At 48.4% G+C, this 19,739-nt stretch overlaps 1 protein-coding gene across 2 annotated transcripts in view; it reads left to right on the top strand.

Moving 5' to 3' along the window:
- PPFIA2 (PTPRF interacting protein alpha 2) overlaps positions 1 to 19,739 on the top strand; it is a 344,020-nt gene that overhangs the window by 162,758 nt on the left and 161,523 nt on the right. The window lies entirely within an intron of this gene.

The following is a 19,739-nucleotide window of genomic DNA, read 5'->3' as shown; positions in this document are numbered from 1 at the left end:
ACAAACAAACACTTGTAGTCACACACAAGAATACTAACACAATAACTCCTCTTTTCAGTTCTTCCTCTGTTGTATGGATGCCAAGCTGAATGTTTCTTTTTCCTGGACAATTTTTCCAAAAATCACAGATGGCCAATCTTTTTTTGAGGATGCATTCGAAAACCATAATAAATTATAATCATTATTACATATTTTTAATACATGGCTCAATATGCTAATATCAACTAATTATATCAGCATTTAGCTGTAAAATGATATTTACAATAATAAGGACAAGTTCAAACACCACCAATCTTAAAAGTATCACAGTCCCTTCACAGTCCCCTTTTTCTGTGAATGTTTTTGGAATTTATGGACAGTTGGCAACTCTGCTTTGTGGCTGAGGATTGAACTCAGAGCAGAGAGGGAAAATTTGTGGCAATACCACAGCTTTTTGATACAATTTTTCAAAAAATTGGACACAGCCTATGAACCTACTGTGTACCTCCTGGACCCATGGCACATACCCCTTAGGGGATATGTCATACAGGTGGAGTACTCTAAGCCAGTAACTCAGGATAATGCACAGTAGCTCTGTCAAGTTTCTGTAAAAGGTGTTTTAAGCATTTAAGTTGTCATTTTCTAGAGGACTGCGTTAGTGATAGTTTGCTTGTATATTTATGCACCCAACACCATTTGAGCAACACTGCAATCTATGGTTGTCAGACATCTTGCTTGATTCCGCCAAAAACATACAAACTTGATTGAGTTTGCATGCATATTTTAGCAGGCTAATGAGGTAAATCACTATTGCCGACTTATTCCTTGGGGAATAAACGATAAAATTAAGGATACCTTTATATGGGTCGAATATTTTAGAGTTAGGGTGCCTGCACACAAACAGAATTTCCAGCGCGTTATTTTAGGCACATTATCTGCCCCAGACCGCAGCCAATATACTCCTATGAGGATCCGCAGTTGTCCCCAGACGGACGGATTTGTATCGCGTTTTTTCACGCGCGTGAAAAAATCTGCGACCTGTTCTAATTTGGGTCGGATTCTGCGCGTGAAGCCTCCAATACAAGTGAATGGGTGCGTTTTTTCACGCAGTACATCCGCAGTGCAGCTGCGGATGGAGTCACTGGTTGCTATGACTACAGGAAGTAGGCATGGTGGGAGGCGTCCCAACACACAGCACAGAGCTTCACAGGCAAATTTGTAGAGGGAGATAGGTAGTATTTCTTGCCAATGCAGGATCTAAGAATGCAAAATCTGTAGTAATGAATTCGGCCGCCTGCAGACGAGCGGGTCGGATCCGGCGGCGAGAATTCTCGCCGCGGGACCCGACCCGAGAGCCTGCAGTGACGAGCGCGTACTCACCCGCGCCTGGTGGCCCTGGCTCTTTCATGTGCCGGCTGCCGCGCAGCCGGCGCATGCGCAGACCGTAGCCGGGTGAGTGCGAGCCCCGCACAAAAACAGGACATGCCGCGGTTTGTTTGCCGCGCGAGATTTCGCGCGGCCAAACCGCGGCCGTCTGCATAGGAGTGCGTATTGTAATGCACTCCTATGCAGACTTTCAGCGGCGGAAATTCTGCGGGAAATACCGCCGCGGGATTTCCGCCTGTGTGCAGGCGGCCTTCCTCTTGTGAATTTTTTTGCAGTGACTGAAATAAAGTCACGCTGGAGAAGCACCTGAAAAAAGTTACATGGATCAACCATGCCCACAAAGACATCTGCTCACCGGGTGAAAGCATGTTGCCAGAATAATTTAACGGTGCTCGCACAAGCAAGAGGGACAAAACGGAGTCTGGGTGTTGGTTTTTAAGCTGTTTTCCAAGGAATGGGCAGTTCTCTAGGGGTTGGGTTTACAATAACGGGTGTCTGCTGGTTTTTCTGCGCGTTTTTTTCCGCAACACATCCGCGTATATCCGCGCGTGATTTTTCACGCATCCGCACCTATCCGCAAGCACATTTAGGTACCATACGCGCGTGAAAATCCGCTAGCGGAATCCGGAACGCTCGTGTGCAGGCGGCCTTAACGAGCAGTGTTTCATGGATGAACAACTTCCTGTTTACAGGGACTGACTGCACCCCCCGTTCTCATTATCATTAGTCCAATGGTCGGACTTCCACTGATCAGCTAGTTATCCCCTATCCCATGGATACGGAATAAGTTGAAACCAGAATGCCACTTTAATGTCCATCAGGTAGACACCATACAAATGACATTTTCAGAAGGCACCACTGACAAACTCATGTTTATGGCTAGCATTAGGTTCTTTGATTATTTCTTTTATGTGCATACTTGGCCTTGTCTTTGTGACCTCACAGTCGAAACAGCCTTTAAAAACATTTACTCCATTGTGTGTTTTATTTCTTATCTGCCCTTCATAATGTGCTATCATAACACCATAATAGAACAGTCTATAAATGCGCCTGGCTTTTTATCTGATTTTCTCTCCTTCTTTCTCTCTTTCTCTATCTCTCTCTTTCTCTCTTTGTGCATTGCGAGACACATCTTGTACAAATGTGAGCCACATTCTTTTGAATGGGGTCATACCCATGAGCATGTCCTATCTTTGGATGTTCCCTTGGAATGCCACGCCCATTGTTTTTATTGTGGCCAGAAAAAACACAGCACGGCGGGCAAGTTGCATGTGAGTGCAATGCGAGGTTTCCCATTGAAAACAATTGGAGACACTGACCGATCCTACTTCCCTGTAGTGATGGGAGGCATTTTTGACACAATGGGCATGATATCACATGCCGATTTCACTCTTGCCCATGTGAAATTAGCCTTCGGCTGCCTTCTCACGAGCACATTTGCATGTCCAATTCGCAGAAAATAGAACCCATTGGTTTCAATGGGTTTGTTCACAAGTGTGCATTTTGGTCGCGCAAAGAAAATACGCATTTGCACAGGGAAACAGAGCATTTTGAAGTCATGAAACTAATTAACTATTTCAATGACTGAGAGCATCGTTGCACATTCTTTTGTGCGCGGAAATGCGCACAATTTGCATGCACATAGAGTTAAAAACGCAGTTGCACATGCAGATACCCAACACCCATTCTGCGAATGCACATGCCAATACTCATATGCTTGTGTGAATCTGGCCTTGGTGTCATAAATCTATTGTAGTCTGTAAAAAAAACAATTGCTATTAAATACATTGTAATAGGTAATATAAAGATCAATATTAATCCCGTAAGGACATGGCCTCTTTTCCGTCCACATGGAGGTATAAGGGCTTGTTTGTTGCGTAACGAACTAGGATTTCTATTGGTACCATTGTTGGGTACATATAATGTATTGTAAAAAATAAATAAATTCTGCCATTGTTTTTTATATTTTAGTTTTTTACAGCGTCAAACAACATAAATGAAACATTACACTTTTCTCTGTGGTTTAGTATGATTACAACAATACCAAAAACTGTATTATTTTTTTTAGGTTTTTCCACTTTTGCAAAATAAAACTCTTTTTTTTCGAAATTAAAATTATTTTTGCATAGTTGCATTCAAAGTCGCATAACTTTTTTTTGTTTTTCAATGGATGGAGCCTTGTGAGGCCTTGTCTTTTGTGTCACGAGCTGTAGTTTTTTTTGTTCTATTTTGGGGTACATATAGCTTTTACTGTAATTTTTTTTTTTAGGAGGTAAAATGAATAGAATAAGTATTTTGCCTCCGTTTTTTTACGTTTTTTGGCTGTGCAGGATAGTTCGTGTGTTCAAATTATAGTACAGTTCATTATGGACACGATGATACCACATATGTGGGATTTTCTTAAATTTTTACGTTTTTCATACAAATAGGGGAGAATGAGCAAAAAAATTTTTGTATTTTTATTAATATTCTTTTTTTACACAATTTTTTTCCTTTACACTCTCTAGGTCCTTGATGGGGACCTGATCCATATCGCTGGTTATAGCGATCATTGGCAATGGCAAAGCACGACGCTTGTATCTGGCGTCCAGTTGCCATGGCAACCCCGTCGGCCCTCCGCGATTACATCGTGGGGCTCCGATGATGTCACAGAATCCTTTACACACCGTAAACTACATAGATCGCGGCATGTAAGGGGTTAACAGCGGTGGTCGCTGTCCCAATGCACCCCGCTGTTGCAGCAGGAGGCCGGCTATGAGTAACAGCCGATTCCCGCTGCCAGATGGCGCAAAATCCACATGATCCTCATGTTGCCTTAAATACAACCCTGCCATGACGTAACCTTATGTCCTGTGGTGGGAAGGGGTTAAAGGGAATTTAAAGGGAACTTGTCAACAGCTATAGGCACCATAAACTAAGTTTTGGTGCTGTTAGATGAAATGGATAGTACTTCATTTGTTATTTCTCTAACAGTCCTTATAATATGGAGGATATGAAGTCCAGAGAGAACCTCTTTTAATACTCACTCGACCTCCTGTTCCTGCAGTGTCCCCCAGTGAAGTTAGCGCACACACCAGTTTGACTGTCTTCAGAGGGCTATGCACGCACACTCCCATAGAGCAGAATGGGTGGGCGCACACACAGCCTCCTGCAAAGAGTCCGCACCCTCCCTCGTGTTTGCATGTGCTGACTTCACCAGGGAATACTGCAGCAACGGGGAACTGGGTGAGAATAAAAGGAGGTCCCCGGACTCCACGTCCCCTAAACTATAAGCACCAGAAGTTAGTTTATTGTGCTTATAGTTAAAGGGGTTGTCCCGCGCCGAAACGGTTTTTTTTTTTTTTCAACCCCCCCCCCCCCCCTCCCCCGTTCGGCGCGAGACAACCCCGATGCAGGGACTTAAAAAAAAAACCGCTCAGCGCTTACCTGAATCCCCGCGCTCCGGTGACTTCTATACTTACCGGTTGAAGATGGCCGCCGGGATCTTCTTCCTCCGTGGACCGCAGCTCTTCTGTGCGGTCCATTGCCGATTCCAGCCTCCTGATTGGCTGGAATCGGCACGTGACGGGGCGGAGCTACACGGAGCTACACGGAGCCCCATTGGGAAGATAAGAAGACCCGGACTGCGCAAGCGCGTCTAATTTGGCCATTCGACCATTTTAGACGGCGAAAATTAGACGGCAACCATGGAGACGAGGACGCCAGCAGCGGAGCAGGTAAGTGAAAAACTTTTTATAACTTCTGTATGGCTCATAATTAATGCACAATGTACATTACAAAGTGCATTAATATGGCCATACAGAAGTGTATAGACCCACTTGCTGCCGCGGGACAACCCCTTTAATGACAGTTTCCCTTTAATTTAGTTTAATGAATTAAAGTGAAATAAAATGAGATAGTGAAACATAATATTTTCTTACCTGCTTTTATTTTCTGATTATAGTTTGTTTTATTCTATTTTCTCTATGATTATTGGGCCAGACATCTTGCAAAATAAACCATAACTGGCAATGGCAATACATGCAATTGCAAAATGGCTATAATTCCAGCTGCTTACGAGTTTTATCATTCTTTGTCATTTCTGCAAAGCTTAACCCAAACTATCCAAGCAGTGTTTCTACTTGGCTGAAAGTGAAGCTGCGCTATGTAAATCAGGCTTCACAGGCGGGAACGTTAGGAGGCAGAGAAGATATATTTAGCACCGTTATGAAATCAGGACATATGCTCAGTAGTTGCTAACAACAACCTTACAATCTGTTCCATCTCTATAAGTACTTAAAATTAGTCATTCTATCAACTGGAAAACATTTGTAGACCATACATTTATAGTACGGTTCTGACCCAGCCTCGCACTAAAGTAATGTTCCGTCTAAAGTTTTGAGAAAAAGGTTTCTGCAGCCCTGATTGTTAATATTTAGAGAGGCTACATATGTTGAGCTCTTGTAGTTGTAACCTTTTTTCTATCTCAGTTAATAACCTGTGTTCTACAATTAGGGAACTCAAGGATACATGTATCTAACATGAATTACCCTGTTTCCCTGAAAATAAGACCTACCCTTAAAATAAGCCCTAGCATGATTTTTAAATGGTGTCCAGGCAGATATACATGTACAAAAGAAATATTTTGGAGCAAAAATTAATAAAAGACCTTGTCTTATTTTTGAGGAAACACGGTATCATAATATTGGAGCTTGATGGTTTTACACAACACCAACAGTTCAATGACAAATTGACAGCAGTTACATAATGTCCCAGTTATACACTTTAAGGCTGATTTGCTGCGAATTTTGTCACGGATTGTGGGGCAGAACTGCAGCAGATTTTAGACCTTCCCTTTTAATTTAATTGAATGAGTGAAATCTACTGCAGATCTGCACCAAAATCTGTGCCAAAATTCACATCCAATCAGCTACGTGTGAATGCATCCTAAAAAAAACATCTATAACTTATGAGCTAATGTTATGTCGTTTTTGAGAACTCACACATTCATCGTGCAGCGTGTGGCCAGAGAGAAGTCATAATTAATCATGAGTAGAGATGAGCAAACGTACTCGTCCGAGCTTGATACTCGTTCGAGTATTAGCGTGTTCGAGATGCTCGTTACTAGAGGCGAGCACCACGCGATGTTCGAGTTACTTTCACTTTCATCTCTGAGACTTTAGCGCGCTTTTCTGGCCAATAGAAAGACAGGGAAGGCATTACAACTTCCCCCTGCGACGTTCAAGCCCTATACCACCCCCCTGCAGTGAGTGGCCGGCGAGATCAGGTGTCACCCGAGTATAAAAATCGGCCCCTCCCGCGGCTCGCCACAGATGCATTCTGACAGAGATCAAGGAAAGTGCTGCTGATGCCGGAGCTGCTATAGGGAGAGTGTTAGGATTGATTTTAGGCTTCAAGAACCCCAACGGTCCTTCTTAGGGCCACATCTGACCGTGTGCAGTACTGTTGAGGATACTTTTTGCAGTGTTGCACATTTTTTTTTTTGTATATCGGCCGTGCAGAGCATTGCGTCCAGAGCATTGCGTCCTGCAGTAATTTTACATAGTCCACGGCCAGTAGTGGTGGTAAGGCAGGGACAGTGAAAGACATATCCAGTCTATATAGGCAGTGGGCTTTTCTAAAAAAATTTGGGAAAAAAAATCTATTTGGGCTGCCTGTGACCGTCCTGACTGTACTGCGTCTCTGCTGGGGGTAGTTGTCCTAATTCATACGCAGCCAGCTAAGTGTTATAGCAGGCTTGCGCAAAATTCTTTCCTGCCTCTGCGTTGCCTCTTAGATCACCGCTGTCATGCTGTCCAGAGTAAAACAGTCTGCAGTAATTTTACATAGTCCACGGCCAGTAGTGGTGGTGAGGCAGGGACAGTGAAAGACATATCCAGTCTATATAGGCAGTGGGCTTTTCCAAAAAAAATTGGGAAAAAAAATCTATTTGGGCTGCCTGTGACCGTCCTGACTGTACTGCGTCTCTGCTGGGGGTAGTTGTACTAATTCATACGCAGCCGGCTAAGTGTTACAGCAGGCTTGCGCAAAATTCTTTCCTGCCTCTGCTGTGCGTTCCGTAGGCGAAGTCTGCCTCCAACCACAGGCCAATAAGTAGCACATTTAATTACAGCGTTCTGTTTCTGCACTACTGGTAATACAGCATGCTGAGGGGTAGGGGTAGGCCTACAGTACGTGGACGCGGGCGAGGACGCGGAGGCCTAAGTCAGGGTGTGGGCACAGGCCGAGCTCCTGATCCAGGTGTATCGCAGCCGACTGCTGCGGGATTAGGAGAGAGGCACGTTTCTGGCGTCCCCACATTCATCTCACAATTAATGGGTCCACGCGGTAGACCTTTATTAGAAAATGAGCAGTGTGAGCAGGTCCTGTCGTGGATGGCAGAAAGTGCATCCAGCAATCTATCGACCACCCAGAATTCTGCGCCGTCCACTGCTGCAACTCTGAATCCTCTGGCTTCTGCTCCTCCTTCCTCCCAGCCTCCTCACTCCATTACAATGACACATTCTGAGGAGCAGGCAGACTCCCAGGAACTGTTCTCGGGCCCCTGCCCAGAATGGGCAGCAATGGTTCCGAATCCTCTCCCACCGGAGGAGTTTGTCGTGACCGATGCCCAACCTTTGGAAAGTTCCCGGGGTTCGGGGGATGAGGCTGGGGACTTCCGGCAACTGTCTCAAGAGCTTTCAGTGGGTGAGGAGGACGATGACGATGAGACACAGTTGTCTATCACTCGGGTAGTAGTAATTGGAGTAAGTCCGAGGGAGGAGCGCACAGAGGATTTGGAGGAAGAGCAGCAGGACGATGAGGTGACTGACCCCACCTGGTTTGCTACGCCTACTGAGGACAGTTCTTCAGAGGGGGAGGCAAGTGCAGCAGCAGGGCAGGTTGGAAGAGGCAGCGCGGTGGCCAGGGGTAGAGGCAGGGCCAGACCGAATAATCCACCAACTGTTTCCCAAAGCGCCCCCTCGCGCCATGCCACCCTGCAGAGGCCGATGTGCTCAAAGGTCTGGCAGTTTTTCACTGAGAGTGTAGACGACCAACGAACAGTGGTGTGCAACCTTTGTCGCGCCAAGATCAGCCGGGGAGCCACCAGCCTCACCACTACCAGCATCCGCAGACATATGATGGCCAAGCACCCCACAAGGTGGGACGAAGGCTGTTCACCGCCTCCGCTTTGCACCGCTGCCTCTCCCCCTGTGCCCCAACCTGCCACTGAGATCCAACCCCCCTCTCAGGACACAGGCACTACCGTCCCCTGGCCTGCACCCACACACTCAACTCTGCTGACCTCGGCCCCATCCACCAATGTCTCTCAGCGCACCGTCCAGCCGTCGCTAGCGCAAGTGTTGGAGCGCGAGCGCAAGTACGCCGCCACGCACCCGCACGCTCAAGCGTTAAACGTGCACATAGCCAAATTTATCAGCCTGGAGATGCTGCCGTATAGGGTTGTGGAAACGGAGGCTTTCAAAGGTATGATGGCGGCGGCGGCCCCGCGCTACTGAGTTCCCAGTCGCCACTATTTTTCCCGATGTGCCGTCCCAGCCCTGCACGACCATGTGTCCCGCAACATTGTACGCGCCTTCACCAGCGCGGTTACTGCCGAGGTCCACTTAACAACGGACACGTGGACAAGCACAGGCGGGCAGGGCCACTATATCTCCCTGACGGCACATTGGGTGAATTTAGTGGAGGCTGGGACAGAGTCAGAGCCTGGGACCGCTCACGTCCTACCCACCCCCAGAATTGCGGGCCCCAGCTCGGTGGTGGTATCTGCGGCGGTGTATACTTCCTCCACTAAACCACCCTCCTCCTCCTCCTCCTCCTCCTCCTATGCAACCTCTGTCTCGCAATCAAGATGTGTCAGTAGCAGCACATCGCCAGCAGTCGGTGTCGCGCGGCACGGCAGCACAGCGGTGGGCAAGCGTCAGCAGGCCGTGCTAAAACTACTCAGCTTAGGAGAGAAGAGGCACACGGCCCACGAACTGCTGCAGGGTCTGACAGAGCAGACCGACCGCTGGCTTGCGCCGCTGAGCCTCCAACCGGGCATGGTCGTGTGTGACAACGGCCGTAACCTGGTGGCAGCTCGGCAGCCTCACGCACGTGCCATGCCTGGCCCACGTCTTTAATTTGGTGGTTCAGTGCTTTCTGAAAAGCTACCCACGCTTTTCAGACCTGCTCTGAAAGATGCGCCGGCTCTGCGCACATTTCCGCAAGTCCCACATGGATGCTGCCACCCTGCGCACCCTGCAACATCGGTTTCATCTGCCAGTGCACCGACTGCTGTGCGACGTGCCCACACGGTGGAACTCTACGCTCCACATGTTGGCCAGGCTCTATGAGCAGCGTAGAGCTATAGTGGAATACCAACTCCAACATGGGCGGCGCAGTGGGAGTCTGCCTACTCAATTCTTTACAGAAGAGTGGGCCTGGTTGGCAGACATCTGCCAGGTCCTTGGAAACTTTGAGGAGTCTACCCAGATGGTGAGCGGCGATGCTGCAATCATTAGCGTCACCATTCCTCTGCTATGCCTCTTGAGAAGTTCCCTGCAAAGCATAAAGGCAGACGCTTTGCGCTCGGAAACAGAGGCGGGGGAAGACAGTATGTCGCTGGATAGTCAGAGCACCCTCCTGTCTATATCTCAGCGTGTTGAGGAGGAGGAGGAGGAGCATGAGGAGGATGAGGAGGAGAGGGAAGAGACAGCTTGGCCCACTGCTGAGGGTACCCATGCTGCTTGCCTGTCATCCTTTCAGCGTGTATGGCCTGAGGAGGAGGAGGATCCTGAAAGTGATCTTCCTAGTGAGGACAGCCATGTGTTGCGTACAGGTACCCTGGCACACATGGCTGACTTCATGTTAGGATGCCTTTCTCGTGACCCTCGCGTTACACGTTTTCTGGCCACTACGGATTACTGGGTGTACACACTGCTCGACCCATGGTATAAGGGGAACCTTTCCATTCTCATACCCGAAGAGGAAAGGGGTTCGAGAGTGATGCTATACCACAGGACCCTGGCGGACAAACTGATGGTAAAATTCCCATCCGACAGCGCTAGTGGCCGAAGGCGCAGTTCCGAGGGCCAGGTAGCAGGTGAGGCGCGGAGATCAGGCAGCATGTACAGCACAGGCAGGGGAACACTCTCTAAGGCCTTTGACAGCTTTCTGGCTCCCCAGCAAGACTGTGTCACCGCTCCCCAGTCAAGGCTGAGTCGGCGGGAGCACTGTAAAAGGATGGTGAGGGAGTACGTAGCCGATTGCACGACCGTCCTTCGTGATGCCTCTGCCCCCTACAACTACTGGGTGTCGAAGCTGGACACGTGGCCTGAACTCACGCTGTATGCCCTGGAGGTGCTTGCTTGTCCTGCGGCTAGCGTCTTGTCAGAGAGGGTCTTTAGTGCGGCTGGGGGAATCATCACAGATAAGCGTACCCACCTGTCAACTGACAGTGCCGACAGGCTTACACTCATCAAGATGAACAAAGCCTGGATTTCCCCAGACTTCTCTTCTCCACCAGCGGACAGCAGCGATACCTAAACAATACGTAGGCTGCACCCGCGGATGGAAGCATTGTTCTCTATCACCATCAAAAACATGGACCTTTTAGCTTCATCAATCTGTGTATAATATTCATCCTCCTCCTCCTGCTCCTCCTCCTGAAACCTCACGTAATCACGCCGAACGGGCAATTTTTCTTAGGCCCACAAGGCTCAGTCATATAATTTTTGTAAACAATTTTTATACGTTTCAATGCTCATTAAAGCGTTGAAACTTGCACCTGAACCAATTTTTATTTTAACTGGGCTGCCTCCAGGCCTAGTTACAAATTAAGCCACATTAACCAAAGCGATTAATGGGTTTCACCTGCCCTCTTGGTTGGGCATGGGCAATTTTTCTGACATACATTAGTACTGTTGGTACACCAATTTTTGGGGCTCTCGCCTACAGTGTAATCCAATAAATTTTTTGCCCACCTGCATTAAAGCTGACGTTACATGAGCTGTGCTGGGCACTGCAATGGGATATATTTATGTACCGCCGGTGGCTTCCTGGCACCCACCCATGCTGTCGGTCCACACGGAGTTGTAACTGCATGTGTCCACTTCTAAAGAACCCCAGTCTGACTGGGGCATGCAGTGTGGGCCGAAGCCCACCTGCATTAAACATGACATTACCTCAGCTGTGATGGGCAATGCAATGGGATATATTTATGTACCGCCGGTGGGTTCCAGGGAGCCACCCATGCTGTCGGTCCACACGGAGTTGTAACTGCATGTGTCCACTTCTAAAGAACCCCAGTCTGACTGGGGCATGCAGTGTGGGCCGAATCCCACCTGCATTGAACATGACATTACCTCAGCTGTGCTGGGCACTGCAATGGGATATATTTATGTACCGTCGGTGGGTTCCAGGGAGCCACCCATGCTGTCGGTCCACACGGAGTTGTAACTGCATGTGTCCACTTCTAAAGAACCCCAGTCTGACTGGGGCATGCAGTGTGAGCCGAAGCCCACCTGCATTAAACATGACATTACCTCAGCTGTGATGGGCAATGCAATGGGATATATTTATGTACCGCCGGTGGCTTCCTGGCACCCACGCATGCTGTCGGTCCACAGGGACTTCACAATAGGGAGTTGTACCTGCCTGTGTCTATGAATTAAAAAGCCCGGTCTGTTTGGGGCATGCAGTGTGGGCCGAAGCCCACCTGCATGTATTCTGACGTTAGCTCTGCTGTCCAGGGCACTGCAATAGGATACATTTATGTACAGCCGGTGGGTTCCAGGGAGCCACCCATGCTGTGGGTGCACACGGAATTCCCATTGCGGAGTAGTACCTGCCTGTGACTATTTATAAAAAAACGCGGTCTGACTGGGGCATGCAGACACCTTGACAGAATGAATAGTGTGTGGCACATAGGTTCCCCATTGCTATGCCCACGTGTGCAGCTCCTGATGGCGGTGGCAGAGGATTATATTTCTCATTGCTTCTGTACAGCATTGTGGGCTATCGCCCCGCCCCTTTTAAAGAGGGTCGCTGCCTAGCCGTGCCAACCCTCTGCAGTGTGTACCTGCGGTTCCTCCTCATGGCAGACGCACTTATAAATAGACATGAGGGTGGTGTGGGATGAGGGCAGCTGAAGGCTGCACAGGGACACTTTGGTGCGCGGTGGACACTGGGTCGTGCGGGAGGGGGGGGTTGGGCAGCATGTAACCCAGGAGAAGTGGCAGCGGAGTGTCATGCAGGCAGTGATTGTGCTTTGTTGGAGGTAGTGTGGTGCTTAGCTAAGGTAGCCATTGCTAATGAGGGCTTTTCAGAAGTAAAAATTGTTGGGAGGGGGGGGGGGCCCACTCTTGCCGCTATTGTGGCTTAATAGTGGGACCTGGGAACTTGAGATGCAGCCCAACATGTAGCCCCTTGCCTGCCCTATCCGTTGCTGTGTCGTTCCCATCACTTTCTTGAATTGCCCAGATTTTCACAAAGGAAAACCTTAGCGAGCATCGGCGATATACAAAAATGCTCGGGTCGCCCATTGACTTCAATGGGGTTCGTTACTCGAAACGAACCCTCGAGCATCGCGAAAATTTCGTCCCGAGTAACGAGCACCCGAGCATTTTGGTGCTCGCTCATCTCTAATCATGAGCCACCATTTCCCTGCCGACCTGCTATAACAGTTTTCTCATAATACAATGTAACACTGTACTATGGAGCGAGAAAGCTGTCAATTATGGTAGGTAGAAGGGAAGAGAAAGCAGCGCCTGAATAAGCAGGACTCTTCTCTGGCCACATACTGCAGGATCAAAATGTGAGGTTCTCAAAAATTACAAAACATTGGCCCATAAGTGACAAATTGCTGAAATCACCCTGTCTATCACTACGGTACGCTACATCAGGGAGGGCAGAATAAGCAAGACAACAGGTTCTCACAGGACGTATTATAGATTTGAGTTCCACCTCTGGGACCCTCGCTCATTGGAAGAATAAAGGCCCATTTAGACACAACAATTATTGCTCAAAATTCGCTCAGAAGCCATCTTTTGAGCAATAATCAATATATCTAAATGTACCCATCTTTCACTTTTCTGCCGATCGACGGTCTTCAGTTCAGCTTGAAAACCATCCTTCCGCAGAACAGCTGATAAGCAGGACCACACGCTGTGCTCTGCCCGGGAAGAGCTGATTACAGCTGATTGCATTGTATCAGGTGTTCTCAGCTGTCAGCCCTGCCAGCAGAACAAAGGGAATGTAATCAGGGAACAGCGGGTAGTCTGTTCCCTGATTACAACTCCCAGTGGCTCACAAGCTGCTACCTGGTACTAATAGGCGTTAGTACCAAGTAGTAGTTTATGCAAAATGATCACTCAAAAGTCATCTTTTGAGCGATCATCTTTGTGGTGTAACTGCACCCTAAGGGTCCTGTAACCCCGTTTACCAATTCATGCAGATACTGAAAAGAACTGTCCTAAATATTTCAGATGAGAATACCACTTTAAAGCAGGAAAGGACATGTACAGAAAAATGATTCCCATAATATAGTTTTCACCTGGACAATTACTTATATCATAAAGATGTTAAGATTCTAGTGTTTATCAGTAATGACTGGAAAAACGTTTAAAACATGTATGATAAATGATTTGACCAATACAGCAGATTTCCATTGGTTAAAATGATTTTTTTTTAGTACTCTAGGTGTTACTATTATTGTTATATATCACAAAGTTGTTTATATCTTAAGAATAATTGGGGGTCTATCGTTTGAGTGTTATGTCCGTGCAGACTGTGGGAACAACCACCTACAGGAATACAAACTAAATAGGAACAGGCTAACACAAATGGACACCATACACACCAAAACAAACGAACGTGCAAACAACAACTCAGACAATGACAATAGCCAGCTTACCAAATGTACTAATACACAAGCAGATGATAATGTGAATGAGGAGGTACGAGGTATTGTTTTGTATTAGGACCAAAACTTGTAAGCTCATAAGCTCATGTCAAGGGTCCTTGTTGTCTTGTGAGTCACTATACTTAGAAGCAGGAAAGGGGGACCCTGCCTACAAGTGGGGCGATTGTCCTGATAGGAACATCCCCATTCTGCAACCTAGGGGCCAACTGTTTCACCCTAGATGCCAATAAGCAGGAGTACCAGACAAGGGAAATACAACATAATACACACTAAACAGGACAGTTCATGCCTAGTGTTGTCAATACCTACAGACATACACAGAACATGGCCCTGTTCGCACCAAGTCACTGTCATATAAGGGGAACATCACACAGAACAAGACATTGTTCACACCTTGTGCAATTTACACCTTCAGACATACACTGAACAGGACCTTGTTCACACCAAGTGACTGTAACATAAAAGGAACACCACACAGAACAGGACCTTGTTCACATTTACAGACATACACTGATCAAGATATTGTTCACGCCAAATGTAGTCCTTGTTCCCACCTAAAGTCTGCTCACCTCAGAGACCGTAGGAAACCCTACTCAGAACCTTGTGCATGCATAAATAAACAGGAGATAGTTCAAGTGTTCATACATGGAGGAAAGCACAAGAGTGTCAGATATCACTTACCTGTTGGAACTAAGGACATCTGATGTCTGGAGGCCACACCTGATGAAAGGGAAGGTAAAGGGGCCCGCAGAACATGCAGACGGGGAGATCAAGTGTCCAGACCATACTCAGGGAGAGTGGGGAAGCAACTCAAACAAGCAGCATGCATAATAGAAAACACCAAGTACCGAGAGGGAATGATGTAGATGAATAAATGTCCAGCACCCTCTAGCAAGAGGGTCTGGAACTTATCTGCACAGACTGGTGGTGATTAGCTGACTGGAGCAACCCCCACACGCAGCCAGCTCAACCATCCCACACCTGTGGAAGTGTGCTCCTTGTAACCCATAGAACTACAGGTCTCAGGGGCAACATGTAACAAAGAGAATGTTAAAAATTGCTCACTGCCCCTATGCACTTGTCAGTCCCAAGTTTAAGTACTAGCCTGGAGGTTGTGGTCCATATTAGACAAGCAAAACAAGAGGTTCACCTACAATGTGAAATAGCCATTAACATGTCCATTTTTACTTGAATTCAAACCTAAAAATGCCAGAAAGTGATATATTGCTCAAATCAAGTTTTCATGTTAAATATACGTCTTCTGATATATTGGAAAGAGCGGTGTGATCTTCTCCCACTTATTTGCAAAATATGCACCAACCGACGAAGCTTTTGCAGCGGGCATGGGTAGTGCTGAGTAGGGAGGATAATCAATCGCCACTTTGTGGCATCTGTTCCCCAACATCTGGAAGCTGGGATCACCTGAAAAGGTAGACCAACCAGTTATGGAGTAGGTGTTCCTGATGCAGTGATCGTTCAGTCTATGTACATATAGTTATTAGAGCAGATAGCAATTTGTGTGGTTTTAATATGGATGCCTTATTAGATGGTTCCATGATGTCCATGCAGAATGGGTCCCTGTCTCCGGAATATATTCTCTAGTAGTGTGGGTGGGCTTGGGGAGGGGTAAGTATTCGTAATCTAATTCGTTTTTTTAATTAATTTATTTTTATTTTTTCATTTATTAATTTCTTTCCTCTTTTGTACTTTTATTTATTTTATTTTAATGGCTACAGGAATCTGGGCTAATATGATCTGTGTTATTCTTGTATGCAAATCCCAGATAATAGTGATCTAATGGCATTATACATGACTACCTACATTATCACTGCACAGGGCATAGGCAGCTAGAACATAAATGTAGGTATTGTAGTTGTCTTGGGGTTAATTAGTAGGGGCATACAATACAATACATTGCCATTAAGAGGTGGAAAGTGATGATCCTAACTACAATGCTATGCAACAACTAACAGATTTTCCCTATTGTTGCAGTCTTTTACACCAGATGTGAAACCGTTCAGTTCTATCTTGATTAGAGATGAGCGAGCAGCAAAATGCTCGGGTGCTCGTTGCTCGAGTCGAACTTTCCGCGATGCTCGAGGGTTCGTTTCGAGTAACGAACCCCATTGAAGTCAATGGGCGACTCGAGCATTTTTGTATATCGCCGATGCTCTCTAAGCTTTTCATTGGTGAAAATCTGCAAAACCCAAGAAAGTGATGGAAACAGCACAGAAACAGATAGGGCAGGCGATGGGCAACATGCTGGGCTGCATTTCAGGTTCCCAGGTCCCACTATTCAGCCACAATAGCGGCAAGAGTGGGCCCCCCCTAACAATTTTTACTTTGGACAAACCCTCATGAGTAAGCCACACCTTAGCTAAGCACCACACTACCTCCAACTAAGCACAAGCACTGCCTGCGGGACACACCCCTGCCTCTTCTCCTGGGTTACATGCTGCCCAACGTCAGATTAAATGCAGGTGGGCTTCGGCCCACACTGCATACCCCAACCTGACCGGGGTTTTTAATACATAGACACAGGCAGGTACAAATCCCCTATGTGAAGTCCCTGTGGACCCACAGCATGGTTGGCTCCCTGGAACCCACCGGCGGTACATAAATATATCCCATTGCAGTGCCCAGCACAGCTGATGAAACGTCAGCTTTAATGCAGGTTGGCAAAAAATTAATTGGATTACACTGTAGGCGAGGGCCCACAAAAATTGGTGTACCAACAGTACTAATGTACGTCAGAAAAATTGCCCATGCCCAACCAAGAGGGCAGGTGAAACTCATTAATCGCTTTGGTTAATGTGGCTTAATTTGTAACTAGGCCTGGAGGCAGCCCAGTTAAATTAGAAATTGGTTCAGGTGAAAGTTTCAACGCTTTAATGATCATTGAAACGTATAAGAATTGTTTCCAAAAATTATATGACTGAGCCTTGTGGGCCTAAGAAAAATTGCCCGTTCGGCGTGATTACGTGAGGTTTCAGGAGGAGGAGCAGGAGGAGGAGGATGAATATTATACACAGATTGATGAAGCTAAAAGGTCCACGTTTTTGATGGTGATAGAGAACAATGCTTCCATCCGCGGGTGCAGCCTACGTATTGTTTAGGTATCGCTGCTGTCCGCTGGTGGAGAAGAGACGTCTGGTGAAATCCAGGCTTTGTTCATCTTGATGAGTGTAAGCCTGTCAGCACTGTCGGTTGACAGGCGGGTACGCTTATCTGTGATGATTCCCCCAGCCGCACTAAACACCCTCTCTGACAAGACGCTAGCCGCAGGACAAGCAAGCACCTCCAGGGCATACAGCGCGAGTTCAGGCCACGTGTCCAGCTTCGACACCCAGTAGTTGTAGGGGGCAGAGGCGTCACGAAGGACGGTCGTGCAATCGGCTACGTACTCCCTCACCATCCTTTTACAGTGCTCCCGCCGACTCAGCCTTGACTGGGGAGCGGTGACACAGTCTTGCTGGGGAGCCATAAAGCTGTCAAAGGCCTTAGAGAGTGTTCGCCTGCCTGTGCTATACATGCTGCCTGATCTCTGCGCCTCTCCTGCTACCTGGCCCTCGGAACTGCGCCTTCGGCCACTAGCGCTGTCGGATGGGAATTTTACCATCAGTTTGTCCGCCAGGGTCCTGTGGTATAGCATCACTCTCGAACCCCTTTCCTCTTCGGGTATGAGAGTGGAAAGGTTCTCCTTATACCGTGGGTCGAGCAGTGTGTACACCCAGTAATCCGTAGTGGCCAGAATGCGTGTAACGTGAGGGTCACGAGAAAGGCATCCTAACATGAAGTCAGCCATGTGTGCCAGGGTACCTGTACGTAACACATGGCTGTCCTCACTAGGAAGATCACTTTCAGGATCCTCCTCCTCCTCCTCAGGCCATACACGCTGAAAGGATGACAGGCAAGCAGCATGGGTACCCTCAGCAGTGGGCCAAGCTGTCTCTTCCCCATCCTCCTCATGCTCCTCCTCCTCCTCAACGCGCTGAGATATAGACAGGAGGGTGCTCTGACTATCCAGCGACATACTGTCTTCCCCCGGGAACTTCTCAAGAGGCATAGCAGAGGAATGGTGACGCTAATGATTGCAGCATCGCCGCTCACCATCTGGGTAGACTCCTCAAAGTTTCCAAGGACCTGGCAGATGTCTGCCAACCAGGCCCACTCTTCTGTAAAGAATTGAGGAGGCTGACTCCCACTGCGCCGCCCATGTTGGAGTTGGTATTCCACTATAGCTCTACGCTGCTCATAGTCTGGCCAACCTGTGGAGCGTAGAGTTCCACCGTGTGGGCACGTCGCATGGCAGTCGGTGCACTGGCAGATGAAACCGATGTTGCAGGGTGCGCAGGGTGGCAGCATCCCTGTGGGACTTGCGGAAATGTGCGCAGAGCCGGCGCATCTTTCCAAGCAGGTCTGACAAGCGTGGGTAGCTTTTCAGAAAGCGCTGAACCACCAAATTAAAGACGTGGGCCAGGCATGGCACGTGCGTGAGGCTGCTGAGCTGCCGAGCCGCCACCAGGTTACGGCCGTTGTCACACACGACCATGCCCGGTTGGAGGCTCAGCGGCGCAAGCCAGCGGTCGGTCTGCTCTGTCAGACCCTGCAGCAGTTCGTGGGCCGTGTGCCTCTTCTCTCCTAAGCTGAGTAGTTTCAGCACGGCCTGCTGACGCTTGCCCACCGCTGTGCTGCCACGCCGCGCGACACTGACTGCTGGCGACGTGCTGCTTCTGACACATCTTGATTGCGAGACAGAGGTTGCGTAGGATGTAGGAGGAGGAGGGTGGTTTAGTGGAGGAAGCATACACCGCCGCAGATACCACCACCGAGCTGGGGCCCGCAATTCTGGGGGTGGGTAGGACGTGAGCGGTCCCAGGCTCTGACTGTCCCAGCCTCTACTAAATTCACCCAATGTGCCGTCAGGGAGATATAGTGGCCCTGCCCGCCTGTGCTTGTCCACGTGTCCGTTGTTAAGTGGACCTTGGCAGTAACCACGTTGGTGAGGGCACGTACAATGTTGCGGGAGACGTGGTCGTGCAGGGTTGGGACGGCACATCGGGAAAAATAGTGGCGACTGGGAACTGAGTAGCGCGGGGCCGCCGCCGCCATCATACCTTTGAAAGCCTCTTTTTCCACAACCCTATACGGCAGCATCTCCAGGTTGATAAATTTGGCTATGTGCACGTTTAACGCTTGAGCGTGCGGGTGCGTGGCGGCGTACTTGCGCTCCAACACTTGCGCTAGCGACGGCTGGACGGTGCGCTGAGAGACATTGGTGGATGGGACCGAGGACAGCGGAGGTGAGGGAGTTGGTGCAGGCCAGGAGACGGTAGTGCCTGTGTCCTGAGAGGGGGGTTGGATCTCAGTGGCAGGTTGGGGCACAGGGGGAGAGGCAGCGGTGCAAACCGGAGGCGGTGAACGGCCTTTGTCCCACCTTGTGGGGTGCTTGGCCATCATATGTCTGCGC

This window comes from Eleutherodactylus coqui, chromosome 2 (genome assembly GCF_035609145.1).
Source record: "Eleutherodactylus coqui strain aEleCoq1 chromosome 2, aEleCoq1.hap1, whole genome shotgun sequence".
NCBI lineage: Eukaryota > Metazoa > Chordata > Amphibia > Anura > Eleutherodactylidae > Eleutherodactylus > Eleutherodactylus coqui.
The sequence above is the reverse complement of the archived record's forward strand: the minus strand, read 5'-3'. Positions and strand labels throughout refer to the sequence as shown.